At 33.8% G+C, this 24,821-nt stretch overlaps 1 protein-coding gene and 1 long non-coding RNA gene across 4 annotated transcripts in view; one reads left to right on the top strand and one right to left on the bottom strand.

Annotated features, from left to right (window-relative positions):
* The window catches only part of LOC108554140 (CCR4-NOT transcription complex subunit 6-like), a 101,702-nt gene that overhangs the window by 43,578 nt on the left and 33,303 nt on the right, over window positions 1-24,821 (bottom strand). The window lies entirely within an intron of this gene.
* LOC108554141 (uncharacterized) lies at window positions 1,428-1,891 on the top strand. The gene is made up of 3 exons (XR_001890679.1): window positions 1,428-1,507; window positions 1,577-1,674; window positions 1,758-1,891. It is a non-coding gene; the product is annotated as an uncharacterized LOC108554141 (long non-coding RNA).

The raw sequence follows: 24,821 nt of genomic DNA, 5'->3' as shown, positions 1-24,821 counted from the left end.
TGCAAATCGTCTACCGACACACGTGCGCCATGAATTAATGTAAGTGCGAATCAAGAGAACACAATAGTCACGTGTCATCGATTGTAGATTCTAGAAGTCGATCGTCCACTGTGATATTGGTTAGCATTGCTCGTCACATGCAGTTTCTTAATATATTTCCTATTCTTTCTTCGATTTCGACGGTACATACGTGAAATAAAGTGATGCAAGAGCAAGTGTGTATCAAATTGTGCTGTGTTCTTACGTGTTATCGTTATTGTATAGATATTGGAAATTTCGATCATGCATTGCCATATTTCGATATCACTCGTTAGAATAGAATGTTTCCTGATAAGTAGGCCAATTTCTTTCCGATTTGAACCATTCATTTTCGACGTATAGTGATGGAAGTATGAGTGCGTGTAAAATCGAATTACCCCGTTACCTTTCCTCGCTTAGATATATGAAATTCCTGCTCCGCATTAGAATATTTTATGACGTATTATAGTAGATTCTCTTTTAATCAGCAGACCCACTTTCGATCTTCGCAGTTCTCTTTCTAAATACAGTGCCGAAAGTGGAAGGGCGTGACAAGACGTACTGCGTCATTATCTCTCGTGGCTTAGTTTTCCCAAAATCCGATTTTTGATTTGGCTTTTTCTACATCACTCGATAGAACGGGCTCTTCTATAACAGAATCAGTGGTTTCTTTTCGATTTTCGCCGATTTTTTTCGAATTAAAGTGTGACAGGTCGTACTCCTTCGTTATCTTTCGTGTCTTAGAGTCCTAAATTTCGTCTTTTGATTAGGTTCTTTTGCTATCACTCAATAAAACAGATCGTTCCCTAATTAGTTGGCCTGTTTTTGTCCGGAAATTAAAAAAAGGTTACAGAAAAACGTGGGAAGCATTGTTATGTCCATGGAGGTGTGTCTGCATCATGTCGAAGAATGTAAGTCTTCGTTTCAACATAACCGTCAGTTGTAAATAAATAAGTAGTTATAAGTAAATAAGAAAGATATAAGCCATTCTTTTTCTATCTTTTGTTAGTTATAGCCTAGTCTGATTGTGTAAAGACAATATTCTGTTGAAATATACGGACACGTGCAGTAGGACAAAACTATAGTAGTAATTATTTTTTATGGCAAGTAAAGATTGATGCAGTAATATAAATATGTAAGTTATGATATGTCTTTTGGATTCTAGGTCGACTAGCCATTTGACATGCAACACAGATATATTTGTTGGTGAAATAAGGATCAAGAAAGAAAGATGGGTTTGACAGGTACAGAGATACAGAGAATACAGTGACACTGAAAGGTAGCACATGGACTTGATTGGGCCAATAAAGCCAATGTCAAAAGGAGGTAAAAGGTAGGTTTTAATTGCTGATGATTATTCGAGAGTGATTATTGTTTTGCTTGTACAGGAAAAAGGTCAAACAGCTGAGGAAATAAAAAGATTGGTGGCATTAAAAAAAAATCAATCTGTCAAGAAGTTAAAAAGTACCTACATGTTCAGGCAATGGAGGTGAGTTTGTGGGACAATACTTCCAGGTTTGGTTACATCAGAAGGAAATAGAACATGATTTGATTTCAGCCAAGATACAGCAGTTCAATGAAGTTGTTGAGAGAAAGAACAAATCCAGCACAGAGATGACAATGGAACTTACGATGGATTCAGACTTTAGACTTCAGGTGAGTAATGTAAGGAGGAAGGTGTGTGGGTTTAGCATGTTCTGAGCAAAAGAATAAATCAACGGGTTATAATCTGTCAACAGAATGTAAGCCACATGTTTGAGCGTGGTAAACAAAATTCAAGAAGGAAATTGGAAGTATCAATATGGATATCATATTTAGAAATTTAGAGTGGTCTTCATGCCGTAATCTCAAGGTTTGTATGAACATGCAATGAAGGAACAAAGAAATATAGAAAAAGTACAAACAGAATTGGTTAACAAACAATGTGTAAGTACAGAATCTGAGTTTCAACCAGAGGGGAGGAATTCATTTAACAACCTTATGTCAAGTCATGAAGTATGGGTAACATTCAGTAATGTCTATGAGACGGGTAAGAACACCAAGGATATTCTGTTACAGAGGAATTTTTCATGTATAAATATTAATTTGAATGTGATATTATAACCTACATTGCGTGTCAAACAGATAAGTCTTATAATTACATGCATTAGAGAGTAAGATAGAAAAAGCAATGCTGATAACTAAAATCTTATGTATGTTTCTAGATTGTGTGTTTGCAAATGTCTGGGAGTTAACGCAGAAAGAAGAAAGGGGAATAGAAAATCTCAAAACTGAACTGATTGCAAAGGAAGCAAGGGGAAAAGCAGGTGGGTAGCCTTCAAACGACAGGGGAAGAGATGTTTCAAGAACAATTCCAGTACACATGTTGCATATGCATGTTGGAAAAACAACAAAGGTAACATAGAAATTAAATGTTACAACTGTGGCAGATTAGAATAAAAATCAGTAACATTTCTAGGATTAAGAAAAAAGAAAAAGGCTTAAGAGATATACTCTCCACGTGAGACATGTAAGAATTTCAAATATTTGGAAAGAAAATCATTTGGACTGTTATTTTTAAAAACATAAAGGAAAGAAAAGAGGATCAAGATAAAAAAAGGAACACGTACTTCTTGATAGAGAACGATGGAACAGAATAATGGATTTTTGACTCCGGAACAATGAGCCATACGGTTAATAGACTAGAATATTTTAAAAAACAGGAAGAAATAACAGCAGAATTTGGATCAGTGTAAAGAAATATTTCCATGAAAGCTACAGCAAAAGTTAGAATACAGCCAAATACTTGAATATTGTTTGTGTTCTACACTTGATGCAGAATTTATTGTCAGTAAAGCTGATAACTGGAGATGGTAGTGCAGCAATGTTCAAGCAATATCAAGTAATAGTTCATAAAAACGAAGAAGAAATATTTGTATGTCATATATGTAATAATGGACTTTATAGCAGTAGAGAGGAATAAGAGGCTGGTAGAGAGGCACAGAAAATTGGGGAATCTATGTATAGGGCATATGAAAGAGTTGTCCAAGAAAGTATTGGAAATGAAATTAACGAAAAGAGTACTTAAGACAGGATTTGGAGAATGCACGATATTTTTGTGAAGCAAGCAATCGTAAATTCCATTTGGAGAGACAAGAACACGGTTGAGAAGCCAGTTGGAGACAAAACATTGTGAATTATCAGAGCTTATACAGACAAACATTTGGAATAGAAACAGGTATGTTATGATAGTCTTACATTTTACTAATTTTGTGAGGATTTATCTTATGGAATTAAATGCTAAAGCATTATAGAGATTGTTTAATTGTATTGCAGCAGCAGAAGCAAAGTGGAATAGCATACAGATTTAAATGCGATACTGGAACCAGGAGGGTTTACCAGTTGAGAATTCAAGAATTTTTGAGATAGATAGTAACTATACTAGATTTTACGACACTGTACAGACCTCAATTGAATGGAAAGGATAATCGAATATTAATGAGTAAAACATGAGTACTCCTGTACGACTGAAATGGAAAAGAAATTGTGGATGGAAGCTGTGTATTTTGCAACTTATCTACAGAATAAGAGTTCTGCAATAGCAATGAATACAACTGCATATAGAAAATGAGTAGGAAAAAGATCTCACATATGAATTACACATTTCTTGAGAAACTAATATTCTTTGACATCTGAAAGTAATAGAGCAATTTTGTTTGCAGGTTCGTTCCAAGGAAAGTAAACTCTGCAAGAATTACATAATGAATATTACACATTAAGTTTTGTTTTGTACAAAACAGTTAAATAAATGATGCAGCATAATCTTTGTACCAAGAGTTTAATTCATTTTAATATTGGAATTACCAAAGTGGTCTCACGCATAAAATATTGCAAATTTATAGTTGTTCTATCAAAAGTTACTATTGATTTTATTCAGATAGGAAGAAAATTATACATATTTCTTTTATGCATTTGATGCTTTTGGTAATTCTGGATAAATTAATTCCTTTTTTAATTAATTATTTTGTAATAATTTTTGCTCAAAGGATGAGATGCAACTATAAAAATTCATGAATTAATTACTGAAACTCAGGATTTGTTAATTTTCCAATGTCGAATTAATTTATTTGAATAATAATCGATTCAAATTCACGCGCCTTCAATCAGCGCCATCTATGATACAGATGGCGCTGATGTTAGTTTACTAACTCTGATTATGTGCTCCGAATATATTTTAATAAATCATATCGGCAGTGGAAAATTCACTAATTACGCAATATCTAGGATTAATTTATGAACTTTTATAATTGCATCTTAAAGCCAGATCTTTCAAGAACTTTCACATATATTTTTCGATATAAATTTGTCCCTAATTAATTAATTATTAATAATTGTTCTGCGCAGTGTTTGAATTGTCGTCGAAGATTGTCGAAGACGCCATTGATTTTTCATTAATTACTATCCTTTACGCAATTAATTTATGAAACTTTATGCACTCATTATAAAAACAATGTTCTTGCGAATCTTCCCATATAACTTTTGATCACATTTTGCTTCTAGTTTCGATTAGTATTAAATATTTTCACGGAAGATCGTGATGGTCACCGTTACGAAATCATTCGTAATGCAGGCACAACTGCATGGACACAACAATGCTTCCGGCGTCTGTTTGCAATTTTTTCTCATTTCCTATGCATTCTCCTGTTCACTTGAAGAAAAATTAACAAATCACTCAATTTCTGTGATTAACTCATGAAATTTTATAATTGCGTTGTGAAGGCGTACCTTTGCATATTTGTCGTCTTTCAGATAAAGAAATGAATGCTGATTGCCTAATTAAAATCGCTGTTGGGGCTGAATTTTTTTAAGAATGTAGAAAACTTAATGATTTCATTTATTAAAATATATTAAAATATATTCGGAGCACATAACCAGAGTTAGTAATCTATTCGAGTAACATCAGAGCCATCTGTGATGGTAGACTCGAAGCTCGAGTCCCGCAACGAGATCGGCAGTGGAAAATTCACTAATTACTCAATTCCTGGGATTAATTTATGAACTTTTATAATTGCGTCGTAAAGGCAGATCCTTCAAGAACTTTCCAATGTATTTTTCCATATAAATTTGTTCCTTATTAATTTATTATTAATTATTAATCTACTCAGTGTTTGAATCGCTGTCGAAGACGCCATTGCTTTTTCATTAATTACTATACTCTACGTAATTAATTTATGAAACTTTATGCACTCGTTAGAAAGACAATGTTCTTGCGAATCTTCCCATATAACTTTTGATCACATTTTGCTTCTAGTTTCGATTAGTATTAAATATTTTCACGGAAGATCGTGTAGTCACGTGACCAGCCCATCGACGACCTCCTTGCCTATTCTATATTCCTATCACTTTCTTGATTTTTGAGCCCAAATCATAGATGGCGCTGATCGCAGGCGGTAAAATTTGTATTTATTCGGCAGTAGAAAATTAATAAATTTCCAAGTTTCTGTAATTAATTTATAAACATTTATAGCTGCACAGAAAACTTGGAATTATAAGCAACATTCTTATACGATGTTTAATTTAATAATTAATTAGTAGTAAATAAGATTGCTATAAAAAAGTGTTTTTCTTGCATAATATTATTATTTTGTAATAAATATATACTAGCATAGGAAAGGGTAAAAAATAAATTTGTTTACTAAGAAATTTTATTTACAATTGTGTATTTATAATGTTTTCATAGGTGAAAAATGAATACAAAATAAAGATAGATTGAAAAATTACGGATGGGATCGAACCCTGGTCCTTCAGCATAGGAATCTCGACTGCTGCTGATAGGCCACGACTTCACTTTAAAAATATTGGGTATAAATGTATAATTAAATATGTAATAAAACTTTAATCGTAAATATCTAAAAAATTATTGAATAGTTACGACTATAATAATATATATTCTTGAACTGTATGACGAAGTTTATAAGCCTGTAGAGTTTGAACTAAATCTGCAACTCGAAGGACTTGCACTCGACTTGTAAGAAAAACTAAATCAAATCTGCGGCTCATGTCGAATCATTTCACACACGAGTCAGTTTGGAAGACGAGAGTTAGGTCAGTTAGACGAGATAGCAAACAGATACTAGTTCTTTAGTGCACTATTTTAGTATATAAATTTTACTGCATGCCAATATATATCATATTTTTTTTAGAAAAAAAAATCCCAAAATGTCGATTTTTATAGACCGGATTACAACATCTCCTCAAATTTGACGTCACTTTACAATTCGTTAATTTCTATATTTATTTTTATAAATGTACGAGCAAATGAATTATAGCATAATGAAAATAATCAACTATATTAATTTTTTGATTAATTTTTTAAATAACACATTATACTATTATCAGTTCTTTTATTGCATTATTGCATTATATTATATAATTAGCAGTATTTTAGTATTGTTTACTATTTCTTGTGCAGCGTCTGGGCATACGCACACAAAAAGGTTCTCTGTCGTGCAAATGGCTATCACAATTTATGACTTTTACTTTAGCGAAGCTATTCTTTAGGAGACATTTCCCAGAGTGTTTTCCAAGTATGGTATAGTAAATTATGTCAAGAGTCCTCGATAGCAAATTGCGAATGTCATAAATTGAGGATTTTCGAAGGACACTTATTATAAATAGAACAAATAAATAATTTATTATTCCCCGCCACCTTGTATTATGACAATATTAGCAATAATAAGAAAATAAATAAATCAATGAAATGAAATGAAGCTATTATGACGGGTGACCCAAAATTCACGCCAGTAGTAATTTTGATAGAAGACACAAGTTTTTAATTAAAAATTGTGAATTTCTTATTAATTCATCAGTATATTTATTATCTTATTACATTAGTATCTTTTTCTTTGTTGGCAATACTTAATCGCACAAATGGCGCGAAATTCAAATCTTGCGTGAATTTTAGCACACCTTGTATGTACGCGTTGCAACCAAGCGTTGATCACCTATATACAGATGCTGTAGCGTGGGTCAAGCAAGACCCAGCTACCGGCCACTATGATCCACCATGCGAGAGTTAATAATAGTAAATATATATAACCACGTGAATACTTTCATAATAGACTTGCATAAATCATACATAGTTTGAATGTTAGCAATATATCAATCAGATAAAACTTGTGATTCTCGCGTACCAAAATGGAGATGCAGATGATGACCATATTCGCTTCAGTTCGCAGACAGTTCTCCGTCTCAAGAGTATGTTTACTGTTTGCAGGTTACACAGTGCACGAATTAGTTGAGATCTCTGTTTATGCATCACGGTGTCGACAGGCAACATTCGTTACAATTAGCCCTTTTGTTACGAAAGATGAATATATAGGGCTCCATTTAGACACGACGTTTTTCCAGACCAGTGGTTCTCAATGTCTCTACGCTAAGAGACCTAGTCACGTACTGCTTTGAAGCCATTCTTTATTTAGGTATCATAGCATACTCAGTGCACACAATTTTAAAGATTAATAGACGTAGGCGACTAATTAAGAAAGATGATGGAACATATGATCTACAATTTTGAAAAATTAACCCTTTGCACTTGAGAGACGCCTTTCAGTCGCCGTTTGATAAAATTTCAGAGATTGATGTTAATAAATACGTGTAATTTAAAATAACACAACGACGAGTGGGATGTCGGAGCAAATAATTCTACGCCCTAATTTGTATACGATTTCTTATTTACTGTTCTAAAAATGTCGTCGATTTTATGGAAGAATGGCGTCAAATTGCTATTCCTAAAGGGTTAATGTACAATAATATTATTCTTTAGAAAAGATCGAATTGAAGTTTCGTTTAAAATTCTTTATTAAAATTTCACAATTAAAGATTAATGTTTGAATGTTCCTTAAAATTGTAATAAAAAATCATGGTTCTTATTGTTAGTGATGGATGAAATTTAATAACAATAAGAACAATTATTTATTTAATTACAAAGATTATAAAACACAAATATTGCGTTGAAATATAATTATTTTATCACTATCACATGCTCACACGTCTTCTCTCTATTAATACTCAATTGCAACTGACATATTCCAAATCACTCTCTTTTTTCTTTCTTCTTTCATACATTACATTACATATACAATTCACACAACACCTCAATCATTACACGCATACTCATTTATCATAATAACCCGAATTCATTAGATATTTCCATCTCATGCATACTTGTTCCACCCATTTCAATACATATATATTTAAAAATCTATGTAACCATTATCACACTTATTACAATTATATTAAAAAATAATGGTGTACGCGCAATCCGCGTTGAACTTTGCAGTCTGGAAAAAGAACACCATGGAAAATCCACTCCCTAAATTAACCAAAGAAATTAACTATTGTTGGTAAGTGTATATATCGAAAAATCAGTATTGGTTTCATACTTTTCACAATTTTTCTATCGAAGATTGCAGATTTTAGAGTAAAGAATTAATTGTTGAAATATATATGCGTATATTCAATTCATACTTCGCGCCTTAAAGAACCACAGTGTGTTGGCAACCCTTGAAGCTGATTATGTCATATTGTGAATGTGAATAAATGTCAAATTTAAGATAATATAACGGTGTCAGGGGTATCGAAATCAAATAATTCTATGTGTTAATTATTATACGATTCTTTATTTACTGCAAAAAAAATATAATCAGCTTTAAATCAAATAATCTTTGAACTCCTGCTCTTCTTTAGCCAAAAAATCGTCAAGTATAAAGGGTTAAAATGGTATTATTAATATTTAATATAAGGTAAATTTATTTCTTCCATTGAAAATCTATATTTTCATTTTTGAATTTTATATTCTATATTAAATTTAAAAATACAAGCAACTCTTTTATTTGAACATTTTTTTGTATAACTGTTATGCTTTTTTCTTGTTTAATTTAGAGAAACAGGCACCGAGTTATTAATTTTTTAATCATTTCTAGTTTGTACTTTATCGATTTTAAAGAGAAAGTACAGGGGAAAAAATTGCTCATTTTCTTCTTGCAAAGTTGTCGGAACTTTTTCATACCTTTTTATCAACGTTTTTGCACCATATCGCTAAGTCAAATTGAAAAACTTCCTAAAGCTTGTACACCAAAAACATTTTCAACTCTAATAGTCTGTAAATGAAAATATCAAATAACCGACGGCCATTGGATCATTTTTATTTCTATTTATACCTAGGATAGTCAATAACAATAATAATAATTAATAACTCGTATATCTTTCCGTATTAACGAAAACTATTCGTCTTCTATACCTGAAAGGAATTTTTATCTAAGGGTACCATAATGAGAGAGTTAAATGACATGTACCGCCAATGCACATGAATTTACAATTAGTATAATCGATTTGAAATGTAAAGACGAAGCACCGACGTTGAATAAACACTTCCAATAAAAATAAACGAATATCTTTAAGAAATAAATCTGTAGGTATCAATGCCCGTGTCTGCACTATATGAATTATTGCAGAGTGTCTAATGATGTTTGAGAACATTTGAATGTTTCTAATGAATGTCTATAGACGTTTCTAACGAATCTCTAAGACCTCTAATAGAGAATCTCTAACGTGATTCTTAACGTAGCTTCCGATGCCTCGTGATTGGTCCTTTGTAACGAATGTCTGCTGAAGATGGATTCGCGTTACGTCTGCATATTGTATTTTCGGTAACAGATGCGTCGAAATCTTAGAAAGCTGCACATATGGAGGGTGAAAGTGGTGAGAAGAGAAAGTGCACGAGGACTGGCTTTTTCCTGACAATTGGGGTGTCCTGCGTGTCTGTTGGGTAATAAGACATGTATCAAGCAGACTACTAAGTAAATTTGACTCGAATTTCATTCAGGTATTTACCATACTGTTACGGATCGCGTTTACAATTCTTGTTCTACAAGTTCGATCGCTAGATTGTTGATTTCCAATAAATACGTTGCTGAATAGATTTATCCCTATTGAAAGGTTGACAGCTCTACTCTGAACTTTGGTGGAAGACATCTCTTTTTATAGTAAACAGCCGATTGTTATTTTGTACGAACTTTTTACTTAGTCGAATACCGGGTAGATATGAGAATCTCGTAACGATATTATTTATTAGCGTGTAACTCTATTACAGCGTGTAACTCTTCTCTTTCCAGAAAACGAGAATCTTCACCTATTCGCTACGAAGTTAAAGCTTGTTAGGAAATTATACAGCACAAATCTTGCACGTTTTGTCGGTAGTGTGCGTGTTGGAAGTAACACGCGGAGTGAATCAAGGATACAACGTGGCTACCTTCATTATCCCTTCACACCAAATAGACTCTACTATCGTTAATTTAACGTTGAAGGTATAAACGGTACTACAAAGCTGGCCACAGATGAACAATAAAATCTACCTCGAACGTCGTAACTCTGCACAGTGTGTACAGAAATATCGAATCTGAACTAGTATACCAAAGAACAGAGTTATGTGTTTATTTTCAAACACGTTTGAAAAGTAGTAAGCGAGAAAAATTTACTGGCGTTACGTTTTTATATTTATTTTGGCGTTGAAATGAATTTACATTTCTCGTTAGAGTACTTGACACGCACTTAGTACGAAATATGGCACATAGTTATGCAAAATGATAAAATATGAATGATAAAATGAATTAATAACTTATTTCTTGGTATTTTAACCCTTGGCACTCGAGAGGTGAGTCTCAGTCGCCATTTGTTTTAATGCTGTAACTTAACACTAAATCTACCATGATCAAATGACCGGTGAATGGAAAAGAAGTGGAAGCTTTGAAAAATGGATTAATGGTAGACATTGAGAAAATAATTGTACGAGTGATTAAGGTGATAACGTTGAATCTGGAATTTTTAATGAAAGTTTGGGAAATGGGTTAGACCATGCTAGGTTTAGTATTAAATATCGAATAACAGACAATAGTTATATTAAAAATAACTACACGTGAAATACTGAAATAAAATAATTCTATTCGTTCATTACTCGCGCAAACGCATGCTTTTCTTTTTTTATTTCAGCATAACAAGTATCGACGAGCTTATCTTATATCTTATTTTTCTGATTATTTTTATATCAAAATATAAGAAAAAAATTGTATCGAAAAAATCTTCAAAATCGCTAGTAGAATAGTTAATTTATTTTTCGCACATAATAAATTATGGTCTTTTTTAGGTACGCATTAATAAAATTAATGAGCATTAGTAAACAAATTTCATCCTTATATGATCGCGCTATAATTTATCGCGTAAATACTACATTTACGATAATATACGTATAAATTATTAGCTATAACGCGTAAATATTGGAGCTAAAAACTGCGAGTACTCTATCTATCAAGATCGAAACGTTATTCGATAATTCCAATAATAAAGCAAACATTCTCAAGAGAATATAAAAAACGAAACAACAAATGTTCACCAAGGAACGTTTATCAAAATCGAAATATTATTCGATAATTTCAATAAAAAAGCAAACATTCTCAAGGGAGTATAAAAACGAAGCAACAAATACTTGCTCAAATAAATGTTCGCCGATGCGCATTAATTAAAATCGGAATATTATTCGATAATTCCAGTAATAAAGCAAACATTCTCAAGAGAATATAAAAAACGAAGCAACAAATATTTGTTCAAATAAATATTCCCCAATACACGTTTATTAAAACCGGAATATTATTCGATAACTCCAATAACAAAGCAAACATCCGTAAGAGAAGTAGATGAAAAATGAAATCACAGATATCCACCGAAGAACAACGGCAAAGCCAGAATACCATAGACGCATGCATAATGAAAGCGTGTCTGTTGGTGAAATAATTCGCGGGGATTACAAAGTAACAGTAGGTAAAATTCACGGTTCCGGTATCGCGGACAAAGGTATCCATCACGATAAATAATCCGTAGGAAAGAGGAGTGGCAGTGTGACAGAGAGCGATACAAGGCCGAAAGTATGAAAATCTCGAGGGGTGGAGAGAAAGCCGGTAGTAGCCTCTACCGGCGTTTTCGTCCGCTTTCTCTTTGCTTTCTTGCTTTTCACCTCGAAGGGGCAGGTTGGTAAAGAGGCCGTAACAGGGACAAAACACCGGGAACAGGCCGAGTGGATCTCCGTGAAGATTCGTTGAAAAGGAAGCACATTTATTTCAGCAACGGTGCCTGCATCTTGTAATAGGTCGGCCTATTGTGGCGGAGCGGTGCGCTGGATGAATAAGCGCGCGTCTAGCGGCGCGCATGCGCGCTCTCTATTTTTCTCTGCTTAGCCCGGTCGTTCGGCGGTGTCCTTGAATGCGTATGCACGCGCGCGAGGAGTGGGGGAAGTGGCGAGGAGCGCTGGACGCACCGGCGAAACGAGAGTGGCAGCAGCCCGGGGATTCCTCCTAATACCCGGCCTCGGCCAACTCCCGTTCCACGTTCCAGTCAAAGGAATTGTCACCTCGTGAAATCGCGCTTCCTCCGCACACCCCTTTTTAGTTTCTCTCCTCGCGACACTGCCGGATTTCCGTCTTCCAGCACAACGTAGATGCCACGGTGTCGCAGGAAATAACTCCGGGCTCCGGAGGCGTTTCGCGCTGTCTGCCGCTTTGACGATTATAGAACGTGCGTGAATAACCCACTTATTTTCTCCGACCACGTTCGCATTTCACTTTAATAGTCGGAGCAGCCGCAATTTCGAGAGTGTACCTATATACTCGGAAAGCTGCATGCGATTACACGCGACCGCCGCTTTCGCGTCTTTGATCTAGCCGGGGAATTAACTCGAAACTATCGCCTAACCGGTGGCAATTCAACGCTCGACAAAGCGACCATTAAACAGAGACCGAAATACTTTTCGGTTAACTGTCTCCATCGCGTGTTCTTAGCGGCTGTGTGCGAGTGTCTTCGTTAACTTTCGGATACCGAGGTAACGTGGTCTTTCATCGGCGTCGAAAATCTGTGGCGAAACGCGGGTATTTCTATGCTTTTAGTTGCAAGTTTTGGATAGTTATTTTCTTACGATGCAAGTACGATGGTCTTCATACGTATCAATTAAGTTTTCGATAAATATTCTATAGGAAGATAATAATTTGACGCAACAAAAATGAGGGTTAAACTGAATCATTTCAGAATTAACGTCATAAGGTATTACCAATGCAACGATTTCCCTTGCTATGAAAATCTGCGATCATTCGAAATCGGCAATTAAAAGGTTAAGAATATATTTATGACACGAAATTATAATAAAGAAAATTTGTTTCGTATCGTAAAAATTGTTCAGCTATTTTCTTACGATACAAGTATGAAGGTCCTCACACGTATCAATTAAATTTTTGATAAATATTCTATTGGAAGATGCAACAAAAGTAAGAATTAAATTGAATTAATGTCATAAATCGAAATTGGTGATTGAGAGGTTAAGAATGTATTTATAACACAAAATTGTAATAAAAAGAATTTTATTCATATGGTAAAAATTGTTCATACGTGAAAATAAAAATATTAACGAGAATCTTAAGTTTTATGCTAAGAAATTGTAATTCTTTCAAATGATTATCTGAGAAACTACGAATACACCTGGGTCACAAAATTTTCATATATTAGGTGTTCTAAAATTCACGCAAGAAGTAATTTTGATAGAAAACACAGGTTTTTAATTAAAAATTGTAAATATTACTCAACATTGAAGACGCATTGTAGCGCTCTATTTTTAATAACCCTGAACTATCAGTTATCACACTGTCTTTTATCTTCTGTTCACAACAGTACCGCACAAATGCCGAAAAATTCAAATCATGCATAAATTTTAAGACATTATAATAACCTAAATAAAGAAGTCTTGGTAACTTGATTTATAAGGTTTCTACAAATTTTTAACTTCGATGAAGCAAACGTAACAGTGCACAGTGACAATAATTATAGGAGTAAAGCCTAGATAGCACTACTGCCTTTCAGAGTACAAAGAGTTAATACATTCAGTGCTAAGAATTTAAGCAATCTGCGTTGGAAATGAAGGTATTACTAAAAATATTGAAACGAGTTTAAAAATCAACTTAAAGATCGTTCGAAATTGGCAATTGAAAAGATACAAATACTTTTATAACTCGCTATATACAAAAAAATCCTCTCCTCGAAATGCTTCGTCTCTCGAGCACTGTTTAGGAAACCAATCAAGCTATCTTCGGATGAAAAATCCCCGAACACGTAGATCATAACGAGCGATCGTACTCTCCGTGGCAACCACACGAACTTCATGGGGATCCTTTCGAACCTCCGTATACTTCTGCCTCTTTCACCTACTCGATAAATAGATAAAAGATAGGAAATGGAGGTCAGATCGCGGCAAGAGAGTATAAAAATACATAGAAGGGAAATCAACGAGCGAGCGTAGGATATAGCAGACATGCGTAAAAATCTTCCAGTCGATAATATCGCGGTTAGTGGGACGATCACCGGAGAAAGTTACCTTCTCCTTTCCCGTCCCTTACTGACCCGCTCCTTTCCTTCTCCGTTCTCGTCTCCCCGATGTCCTCCTTTTATGATTCCACCACGATTTGAACGCTCCGTTTCCGCTTAATTGCCACGAGTTTTACGCCAATCCAATCGCAATTCCCCGAGTCGAATAACAAAAATTTCAACCAAATTACCCTCTAGAAGCTAGTTTATCCTAAGACCAAGCGTTTTCCGAAGTTTCGTAACGAGTTTCGCGAAATTCCGATGATTCTGGTCGTTGGCACGCAGTGAGGTGTCATGACAGCGACTAGGGAGAAGAATGGGTTTGCGAAGGTAACTGGTTGGTCAGGGACTTGAAATAATTGGGAACGAGTGAAAATTAGCAAGGGTTATCGCGGGAGATTATTTTCAATCGCAGTTTGATCGTAATACGTGTCAGGGAAGTACTCTTGGGGGAGCAACGTGTTTTAGGACTTAATTGCGCGCACGTTGGCCGCCCAACCGTACTTCGTTCCGATGTAATCTAAATTGAACAAGGTCTCGGCGGATCGATAAGACATTGTACTCTGTCTAAACACTTTCCGTGACGTTTACGAGGAACAGAAGGTGTAACGTGAACGATGAGAAAGCTGAAACTCTACCGAGGAAGGGTGTGCGCGTTATTGAAGTCTGGAAACACGAATTTTTGAGAAAGATTAAAATTAAATTGGCGAAGAGTTTTGTTGCGTTTAGAAAACTATCTTAGTCGAAGGGAAGAGGATTTTTGGTAACATTTGGTAATTTTGTATGTGTTGCTTGGTACTCACACGAATACCTATATTATTTGGATTATAACACGTGTTTTGTATTAGTTAGGGCATAGCGATACCATTTAGGGAGCACGTGTTATGTGAATTATACTATTATTCCTGATATATTTCAGGGTTATCCATATGTGATAGGCTTTGAACGACACACGTGTTATTTGCTCGTATTTCCAGATAATTTTCAGATAAATTTTTTAGATAACGCTCTAACGTTCTGGTACAGCGTAAACAACACGCATACCAGATCAGGCACTTTGGTTCTTACAATTAGTTTCATGATCAATTTTAAATTCTGCATGAATGGTCACTGTGGGTGAAAATTGGTGAAAGAATTTGGAAAAAATGATTAATAATAATCTTTAGTCGATATTTTGAGAATATTTCATATGATAATTTGTACTTGGTTTAATTTGGGTTTAATTAATCTTGTATTTTACTTGATACTTCGTATGGAATAATTATGGGTTGTTTCAAGAAAAGAGAAATTAAGTAAGCTTTCTTCTTATTATATTTTAAACTATTTAAGTTTATAATTGTAATTTATTATTTCTGAACTATACTTTGAAACGTAAATTTTATTTCGATAGATCAGGTTAATCACTTTGTTGTATTATCGTCGATTCAAAATTTTTTAATTATATATATTATGTTTTGTAGTGTAAATACTGTATGGAGAAAAATAATTAAACTTATATAAATTCAAGAATGTTTTTCCATAATAAAATAATTCAATGATTAATTTATTACGGAAAAATATTTTCAGCACTTTTTCGAAACAGATTTATAAATTGAAACATAATTTAAAATTATAAAGGTAATAAAAAATAGTTAGTATTAGCATAAGATTCGAAAAAGTCAGTAATTCCATCTAGTTATGAAATTAGAGCACCAAAATTTTATTCGTTTCAATTATGATTGCTTTGTTAATTGATTATAATAGAAAATTAAATAAAAAAGGATAAAATATAATTGTAGAAAATAAAATATATTATATCTGTTATTTTGCATATTCTAATAATATATAATTCACATTGCTTGATAGATTTTTAAATAATATATTTTTAAATAATTAATAATATATCTGCAATTCTGCATTTGCGACCTTTTCCCGTGTAACTTTTTAATCACGTTAATAGCATTTTTATAAAACTCCACAGAAATCGAAACCAACGCGTTTTCAAACTTTGAAAACGTTCGATCGATCGTTTCGCGAACTTCACCCCAAGTACATGAAAAAAGAAGGAAAAAAGAAATACGAACGAAATTCTGCGTTTTCATAACAGGAGAAAAAAGAATGAAAGAAAAGAATAAAATCGTGAATAGCGTAGAATAGAGCTGAATTTTATGAACGACATAAAATCCAGCAGAACTCTCGTCAAGAAGACGGAAAACTGGGAAAGCAGAGAGGTACTTCGAAACTTAATGACGCTTGCCTCCCTGCCATACTTTTTTCTTTCCCTTTTCCTCAATTAAATAACTCTACAAAAATCGATCACGAATCCCTTAAACATCCTGTCCTGGTCCTTTCGAGGGAACTGAAATCGATGATCAAAACATATAACGTTAAATGATGTTCGGAAATAATGCTAGCAAAAGTTTCCTAAAACTGAGCAAAACTCAAAATGATGATCTAGTTGATCGTAAAATAGAATATAAAAGACCCAACATTTTTTGAAATATTTCATACTTCACAGAACTACTAATTTATTATTTCATAATGTTACTCAATTATTGCCAAATAACATTTAATTATATATCAATCTGATTAAATATTATATAGCAATGCAAATTTCAGAATAAAGTGTTCTGTGTCTAAGCTTGCACATAGCTATTCAATTCAGTTGAGCTAAATTAAATAGTATTTTTCAGACGCATCAAACTCCATTTTATTTGTACGTCAAGGGGGTAAGAGCTGAATTTCACCCGTTCGGAGATCTTTCCTGGCACAATCATGAAGATAAATCACACGAACCTTCATTATAACTTAAAAATAGTATATCTATAAAAGACTCTCGACAAAGTAAAAGATCGATGTGTGAAGAATAAAGAATAAAATAAAGAATAAGAAGATTTAGACAGAAGACAAGAAGCCTTCTTTAATCCCTTCTTGTACAATGACGACTCTGATTCGTGATGAAGATTTTAGTCCAAACATGAATATCACGAACCAGACTCGTGAACAGAATATATTTCTAAATATAGTTTTAAAACTATCATCTGTTACAAAATATAATATATTTATAATATTTATAAAAGGAAAAAGGATTAGAGTTTACTTCCATAACAGCAGTATCGCGTACCTTCTTCCAGGGACATACTCATTTCATTCCTACATATGTATTAAAAGTCTATATCAATCATTACCACACATACAATAAATTATGCAGAGCTCACAATCAGTATATGCAAACCAAAAGAAATGCAGACCTAATTGATCATAATGTAATAGGTTCATCTTCTCAAACACACAGGTAGTTTCTCGCAAGTCCTCGGTGAATCCTCGACTTACATAAATACAAGTTCCTATGTCACCTAAGTATCCCCGTCTAAGGAAGCACCGTAGGAACCATCAAAACCACGAAGACTTCATCATCATGTAAACTCTATGAAGAGGACCCCCACAAAACTATGAAAAATAAAATCAAGTGAACCCAACAGAATATCCCTATCTCATCCCCAAGTATCGTACAAACTCCTGAGCTCTACTCGGTAGTTAGGTGCCCCCTGAGCCTAAAACAAGCTGCATCGTCATGAATCTTGGAACAGCCTAATTGGAAAAAATCCATGCCCCGATGTCGAATCGGAAGATCGAGATTTCGCGGCACGTAGAACGTTTGTTTCCATGGGGAAAAATATCTTCCGTCGCCAAACGTCGGGTCGTCCGGCGTCTCGACGCGGCCGTAGGACTCGACGCCACGTGCCTCAATTCGTATTCAGCGTCGTGAAAAAGAAAAGGAAGAACACGAGAGCCGGCTTTCACTCTCCCTCGTTCCGCTGCTTTTTCTGTACACGACGAGAAATCGAAATCCAATTCCGTCGGGATGAGAGCTTTCTTTCAGAAACAGGATCGTCAGGAGGAATAAAGGCTCGTTCAAACTGGTACGTACAACTTCGATACCTTCCTCCGTGCAGAATTATGGCGTTTAATCGTGTTTACAAAATCATCATTCACGATGGACGAATTCATCCGTGTATTGTTTCGTGTTTCAATGTTTGGATCGATTGTCAGTGGTAATATGTGGGAATAACGGTATTTATGTCAAACGAACGAAGAGTGTTCGATTGAACGGTGAAAGCTGAACGAGGAATATTTAGAATGAATAAAATAAATATGAATGAATATACAAATAGGAAAGAAATATTTCTCAGTATTTCTTCGAATATTCAATTATCGATCAATTAATGTAAGGATCAAGGTGAATGTTGATTTTAGTGAAGTGTTTAAGGTGTTCCCTACAGAAACACTTCGACCATGGTATCCTAATAAAAGCTGAAAAATATCCTATATTAATGTTTAGATACTTTAAAATATCTAAAGTCCTCGGAAAACCTCCGCTTCCTATATATATATAACTTCTCCACCTTCCAATAGTATTCCCGTCTAAGGCAGAGCCTGCTAGGGTAGCCTTACAGGCCGGAAACGAAACGCATCCCTTCCTTTTGTCCCTTCTAGCACCGCTGCCACACCAGAGGATACCTGCGACCAGCTTACTTCAGCAAACGTGGGGGAGAACCCCTACATATTATAATGTAATATTATATAATATTTAACCCTTTCGCTACTACGGGTGATTATAGTTACCGGCCACAAAAATTGAGTAAAAATTAAGAAAAGTGCTACCGTTCCTCTTCGCAAAGAATTGCAAGCGCTATTGCGATGGTTGATTTATCCTCCTTTCTTTTTCCTTCAAAAGACTTGGCCTCGAAGTCTAAAGACTTCACAATCGCAATGTTTCCATCATTGGCACAACGCTTTATTCTATGAGAGAGACTTCACGGCAATACCCACCGTAGCGAAAGGGTTAACGAAAATAATATACATTGTTCTACGTCCAGGGTGTCCTAATATCTGTATATCATTTAGAATGTGATTAAATGTGAAATGTGAACATGCAAAGACCCTAGCAGAAAGTGAAAACAATGCATAATATAAAAATTCATTTTAATTCTTTCTACTTGGTGATTTTTGACGTTACAGAAAGATAGCAATTCTGAAATTTTCTGGTATTATGTGGACAATATTTTTTAAAACAGTAAACAAGAAATCGTATATAATAATAATCACGAATACGTAGAATTATTTTATTCCGCTATTTCGTGCATTGTTATGTTATTTTTAATTTAATACCTTAATTAATATGGATCTTTAGAATTTTATAAGATGACGACTGGGGGTCGTCTCTCGAATGCAAAGGATTAATTCATTTTATATTCCTTGTTATATCCCTTTCATTTCTTGTCCTTATTTATAATTTTATAACCTACAATGAACAAATGCACGTAGACTCTATTTCATCGCCCAATTTTAGCAGTTTTCCGATGACAAGATTCTAAACTCAAGGCAGACGTCAATAGGAAATGTACCGAATAACCTGACCGGATATTAAAATCTTTTATTGGAAAGATAGAGAATGAAAAGAATGCGGGAAAAGGTAGCATATCGTCTACGACCAAAGATGGACAAAGGTACAGTGTGTTTTATTATTCGATATTAATACTTTTCCGATAACAAAATACTAAACTAAAAAGCAGGTATTGACAGACAGTGGTATCGATCAGGTAATGACGATTTGGCCGGATATTAAAGTCTTCAGCAGAGAAATAAAATATTTTAAATAAAAATGTAAGAAATGGTACCGTGACGACCGGTTATCGATGACACAAGGGTTAAAGGATCTCATTACTTAACGATATTTCAATTAAAGGATATGTCGTTAAGACGATATCAAGTTTCCGAACAAACAGTTGGCTAAGTGCGTAAACAAGTTTATAACGTTTGACCCGAAACTTTCGCCGCAAATAACATTTTCATCGTATTTCGCCGTATTTTCTCTAAGTGATATTGCTTTGTCTCTCGAGGGTTGCGAAGAAAATTAAACTTTAGAATCGTCGCGGTTTAGAGAGATCATTGGGAAATTACAAAAGTTTTCCATTTCTCAAAGTTCGCGACTCCATTGGCTTAAATAACGTCCGTCGAAACAATTTCGAAGCGTTCGTCTTGAATCAGGACGTTTTATCAACGGTTGCCATCTTCCTACAAAAAGTTTATCTTAACTCTTCCGTTACCTAAACTATTTTCCCACCAAGGAAGTTCTTCTTTTAAATAATTTTAACATTAAAGCGTCGAATTAATTGCATCGATATCACGAAGTTTCTTTTGAACAATTAATTACTTATGGAAACTTACGGAAATTTGAAGTATATACAATATCGTAATATATGGAGTTACTATATAGCAGCAAAATGTCGAATTAATTATATCGACATCATGAAGTTTCTTTTTCACAATTACTTATCTATGGAAACTTATGGAAATTTGAGGTAAAATATCGTAATATATAAATTTACTGTATAGCAGCAAAATGTCGAATTAATTATATCGATATCACGAAGTTTCTTTTTCACAATTAATTACCTATGGAAACTTATGGAAATTTGAAGCGTTTACAATATCGTAATATATGGCGTTACTTTATAGCAATAAAATGTCTAAATAATTATATCGATATTACGAAGTTTCTTTTTGTACAATTACGTAGCTATGGAAACCTATGGAAATTTGAGGTACAAGATTGTAATATATGAATTTACTATATACCAGTAAAATGTCGAATTAATTATATCGATATCATAAAGTTTCTTTCGCAATTACATACCTACGGAAACCTATGGAAATTTGAGATACAATATCGTAATATATGGATCTACCATATAGAAGGACATGAATAAAACAAAGGAGGATGTTAAAAAGAAGCCACTTTTGGCATCACCTGGAAATGAAAAGTTCCTTCAGGACTTTTAAGAGCATTTTTCAAAGAACAAAAAATTCCTGTATCACTTCTTTAAGAAATGATGGGAAAGTTATCAAAAATGAGTAGAAATATGTGAAAATGAAACTGACCAAATACTGTGACACCCTATATTTGATAAGTCTTATCTTCACATATTTCGACTCATTTTTAACAACTTTCCCATCGTTTCTCGGCAATAATAAATAAAGGAATTTTGTATTCCTTAGTGGAACAAAATAGCCAATTTTGAATATCCTCCTTTATAACCCGCAAAACAGGTAAATCAATTATATTCCTGCAAATCTCGCCATTTTTTAAATTTTATCCAAATAATACACGATACAATAACATCGCAGAAATGTCAAGGAAATTCAATTAAAATTGACAATCCTATCAAAAAGAAATACCATTATTACGATATATCATTCAACTTTGCTAATATCGCTATTATAATGCTCCATTCATTCGCGAATATTAAATAGACGAATTGAGAACACCATAAAATGATCAAAGATGCATGCTGACCTTGCGAAAATGAACGAACTGTAAGTTTTTCGCAATCGAAATTGCCAAATATACGAATAACGAGCAGAAAAGAAGGATGTCTAGAAAGAAAAATCGTTTTTCCTACCCTTTACGTGCAAATTGCTTCTCAGTGATTTCTAAAGTATCAAAGAATCTATTCAACGCTTCTATAACACAAAGGGAAATCCTTTGCATTCATATCGCCCAAGGGTGCGCTTTGCCTCATGCCAAAAGGTTTATGCCATGGCACGAAAGCGACCTATCCAGAAATTTCGAATTCTCGGAGGCATCCGATTGCAAAAACTGGTTACCAGTTCACGGCGTATCAACTAGCAGAGGAGTGAAACTACCCCAAGAAAGATGTCACGTTCGGTAAACAATTCTCTCATTCGAACCGGGAAATCGGTAGAGGGCGGACCCGAGCAGGAGCACTCATAGAAATTCAAACGAGTATTGTCCCAGGACAGGGCTAACTTTGCCGAACTTCGACTTCGGCCTTCGGTTTCTCCGTTTAAATTATCGCGTTTCCGCGAACAAAACATTAAGTGATCGCGACCAAGTGTGCTCGTAGCTTAGAACTTAGAGAGTTATGACGTGAGACGATATAATATACGCGATTATGTTATTCAGATGAAGATAAAAGGAAATTTAAGCGGTCTTCTACTATCTAAGGTCGAAAAATCGATTTTTCTTTTATTTTTTTTCTTCAATGCACATAAGTGTTTCTGTGAAATAAGTAAGAAGTTTGGAGAAACGATTGGTTAGAAGCGTATTTCGTAGTTCTTAACTCATTTGCATCATTAAACGGAATAATCCGCACGCCATAACTGTGGCTTATCTATTTTAAGTTTATTTACTGTACAGTTATGTGGAAAAATGAACATTTATATTGCAACATCATATAAAATGATTTTATTTGAAAATATATAGAAATTTTGGACGAAATATACATAAGAGTTTGTTTGTTTCAATTTTAACCAAAAAGCTTGGAAAGCTCTCTTTAAAGCGACGATGCAAATGGGTTAATATGCTAGTACTGTATGGAACACTGATAACCTACGATAACTAGAGATAATACGTATTCTTATTCGAAGAAAATACTCTTCGACTCGGTTTTTCAGAAATACAATAGCTAAAATACCGTGATAGTTTAACTCGTTAGGGCACGCTAGGATTAAAAGTTTAACGACACCAAATTAAAAATATCTATACCACGGGAATTTGTCACGTGTAAAAATTAAATATTTACAGATCTAATTTAATTTTTAATTTTTATCTGTGTAATAGACATTTTAACTAAAGAAAATTTAGTAAACCTGTAATACGTACAACAATAACACTCGTTTAACATCGCTATTGAATGAGTATGTGTACACAGATACACAAATACTACTGTGATTCTCTATAAATGATATATAATACGAATTTAGTATCTACATTTTTATCTGTCATAAATTTTGTAATAAACCAATAAAATATCTTGGAACGTAGAATTGGTTCTTGCAAAAAGTAACTAGACAGACAAGGAGTTAACAAGTTATAACATAAAATGACACGACACGCACGTTTACGACATACGAACGAGAAATTAACAAGGATGTGTTGTTTTTGTCAGTCTACTCCTCGTCCTGTTCCAGTTGTCGAGGCTTTAGCTATACGTTTCTTCTGCTCGATATTAGCCTAAACGAATAACAAGACAAGAGGCAATCTCGACGTTTTCGTGTCAAAATTTCCTCTTGACTCGACGGATTCTCTTTCTATGAAACTTTGCGCTAGTACTTTTTGTCCTAATAGATGTTTTCGTCGTCTCTTGAGTGACAGGCTTTTGCACGGAGAAATTGTATCACATTGTATCACATATCCAGTGATATGAATCGAGTTGATTCTTGAAAATATAAGAGAAGATATATATAAGAGATAATATATAAGAGAATATATAATTTCTTCTTATTTTTCATTGCCACCAGGTTTATACATATTTTCTATTAAGGAGTCTACTAATTAAGTGTCTATATTAGAACTAATTAGTACATTATTTACGAAAATTATTTGTGCAAGTGGAATAGAATTATTCGCACTGTTTTTTAAATAAATTTCAATGACGTTGAAATAAATTTCAATGACCATCTGACTCTTAAGAGAGCAGGAAAATTTATGCGTTCAAAAATTACTCATACCTTGAAGAAATACCTGAGAAAAAGCATTCGCTTGGATTACTAATGAAGTAGTATAAGATACGATAAGCTAGATTTGGGATTTTAATAAGACACGTTATTCTTACCACATATGAATTATTTTAACATTAATACGTTTGCTACCAGGATTTTTACAGCACAGTTCAGGGTAATTTTTATTAAAATATGTCTTTGTAATATGCAGTAAGTTATGAAAGTGTTCGAACGCTATGTTTCGAAAGAATTCTTTAATCCTCTAATCTAATAAAAATTCGGATTTTAATGAAAGTTTGCGTACGATACAAGTAAATTTTGTCGTAGTCAGAAAATGACTTTGAGGAGATAAAATCAACGATGAAAGTTTCAATAATCTTCCCGTTTCATAAATGGAATCTCATAAGGAAAAATTTTTACTATAATAATATATAATATAATAAATTCAACATTTTTTATCGAGTTGAAAAATTTTCTGCTATAAGGCTAATAATATTTTTTGAGCAATAAATAAGAAATCGTATAATAATTAACACGTAGAATAATTTAATTTTGGTACCTCGCACACTGTTACATTATTTTAAATTTGATATATTAATTAATATCGAACTTCGAAATTTTATCAAATGGCGACTGAAAGGCGCCTCTCGAGTGCAAAAGGTTAAGACATCAACAATTCAATAAAAATTCCAGGATAATATAGACCCCGCGTGCAACCTATCAACCAAGTATCTTTCAAACTGAACAAGCTTGCATGCTAACGTAAAAGCTGTAGTAATTCAATTCGATTAGACTGCGCTTATCGATTGATAACTCTAACAAGATGAAAGATTGTTCATCCAATAAAAACCCAACACTAA

The sequence above is a fragment of the Eufriesea mexicana genome, unplaced genomic scaffold (assembly GCF_001483705.2).
Source record: "Eufriesea mexicana isolate 0111107269 unplaced genomic scaffold, ASM148370v2 scaffold16969, whole genome shotgun sequence".
In the NCBI taxonomy this organism is placed as follows: domain Eukaryota; kingdom Metazoa; phylum Arthropoda; class Insecta; order Hymenoptera; family Apidae; genus Eufriesea; species Eufriesea mexicana.
Note: the sequence above shows the minus strand (reverse complement) of the source record. Positions and strands in the feature narration are given on the sequence as shown.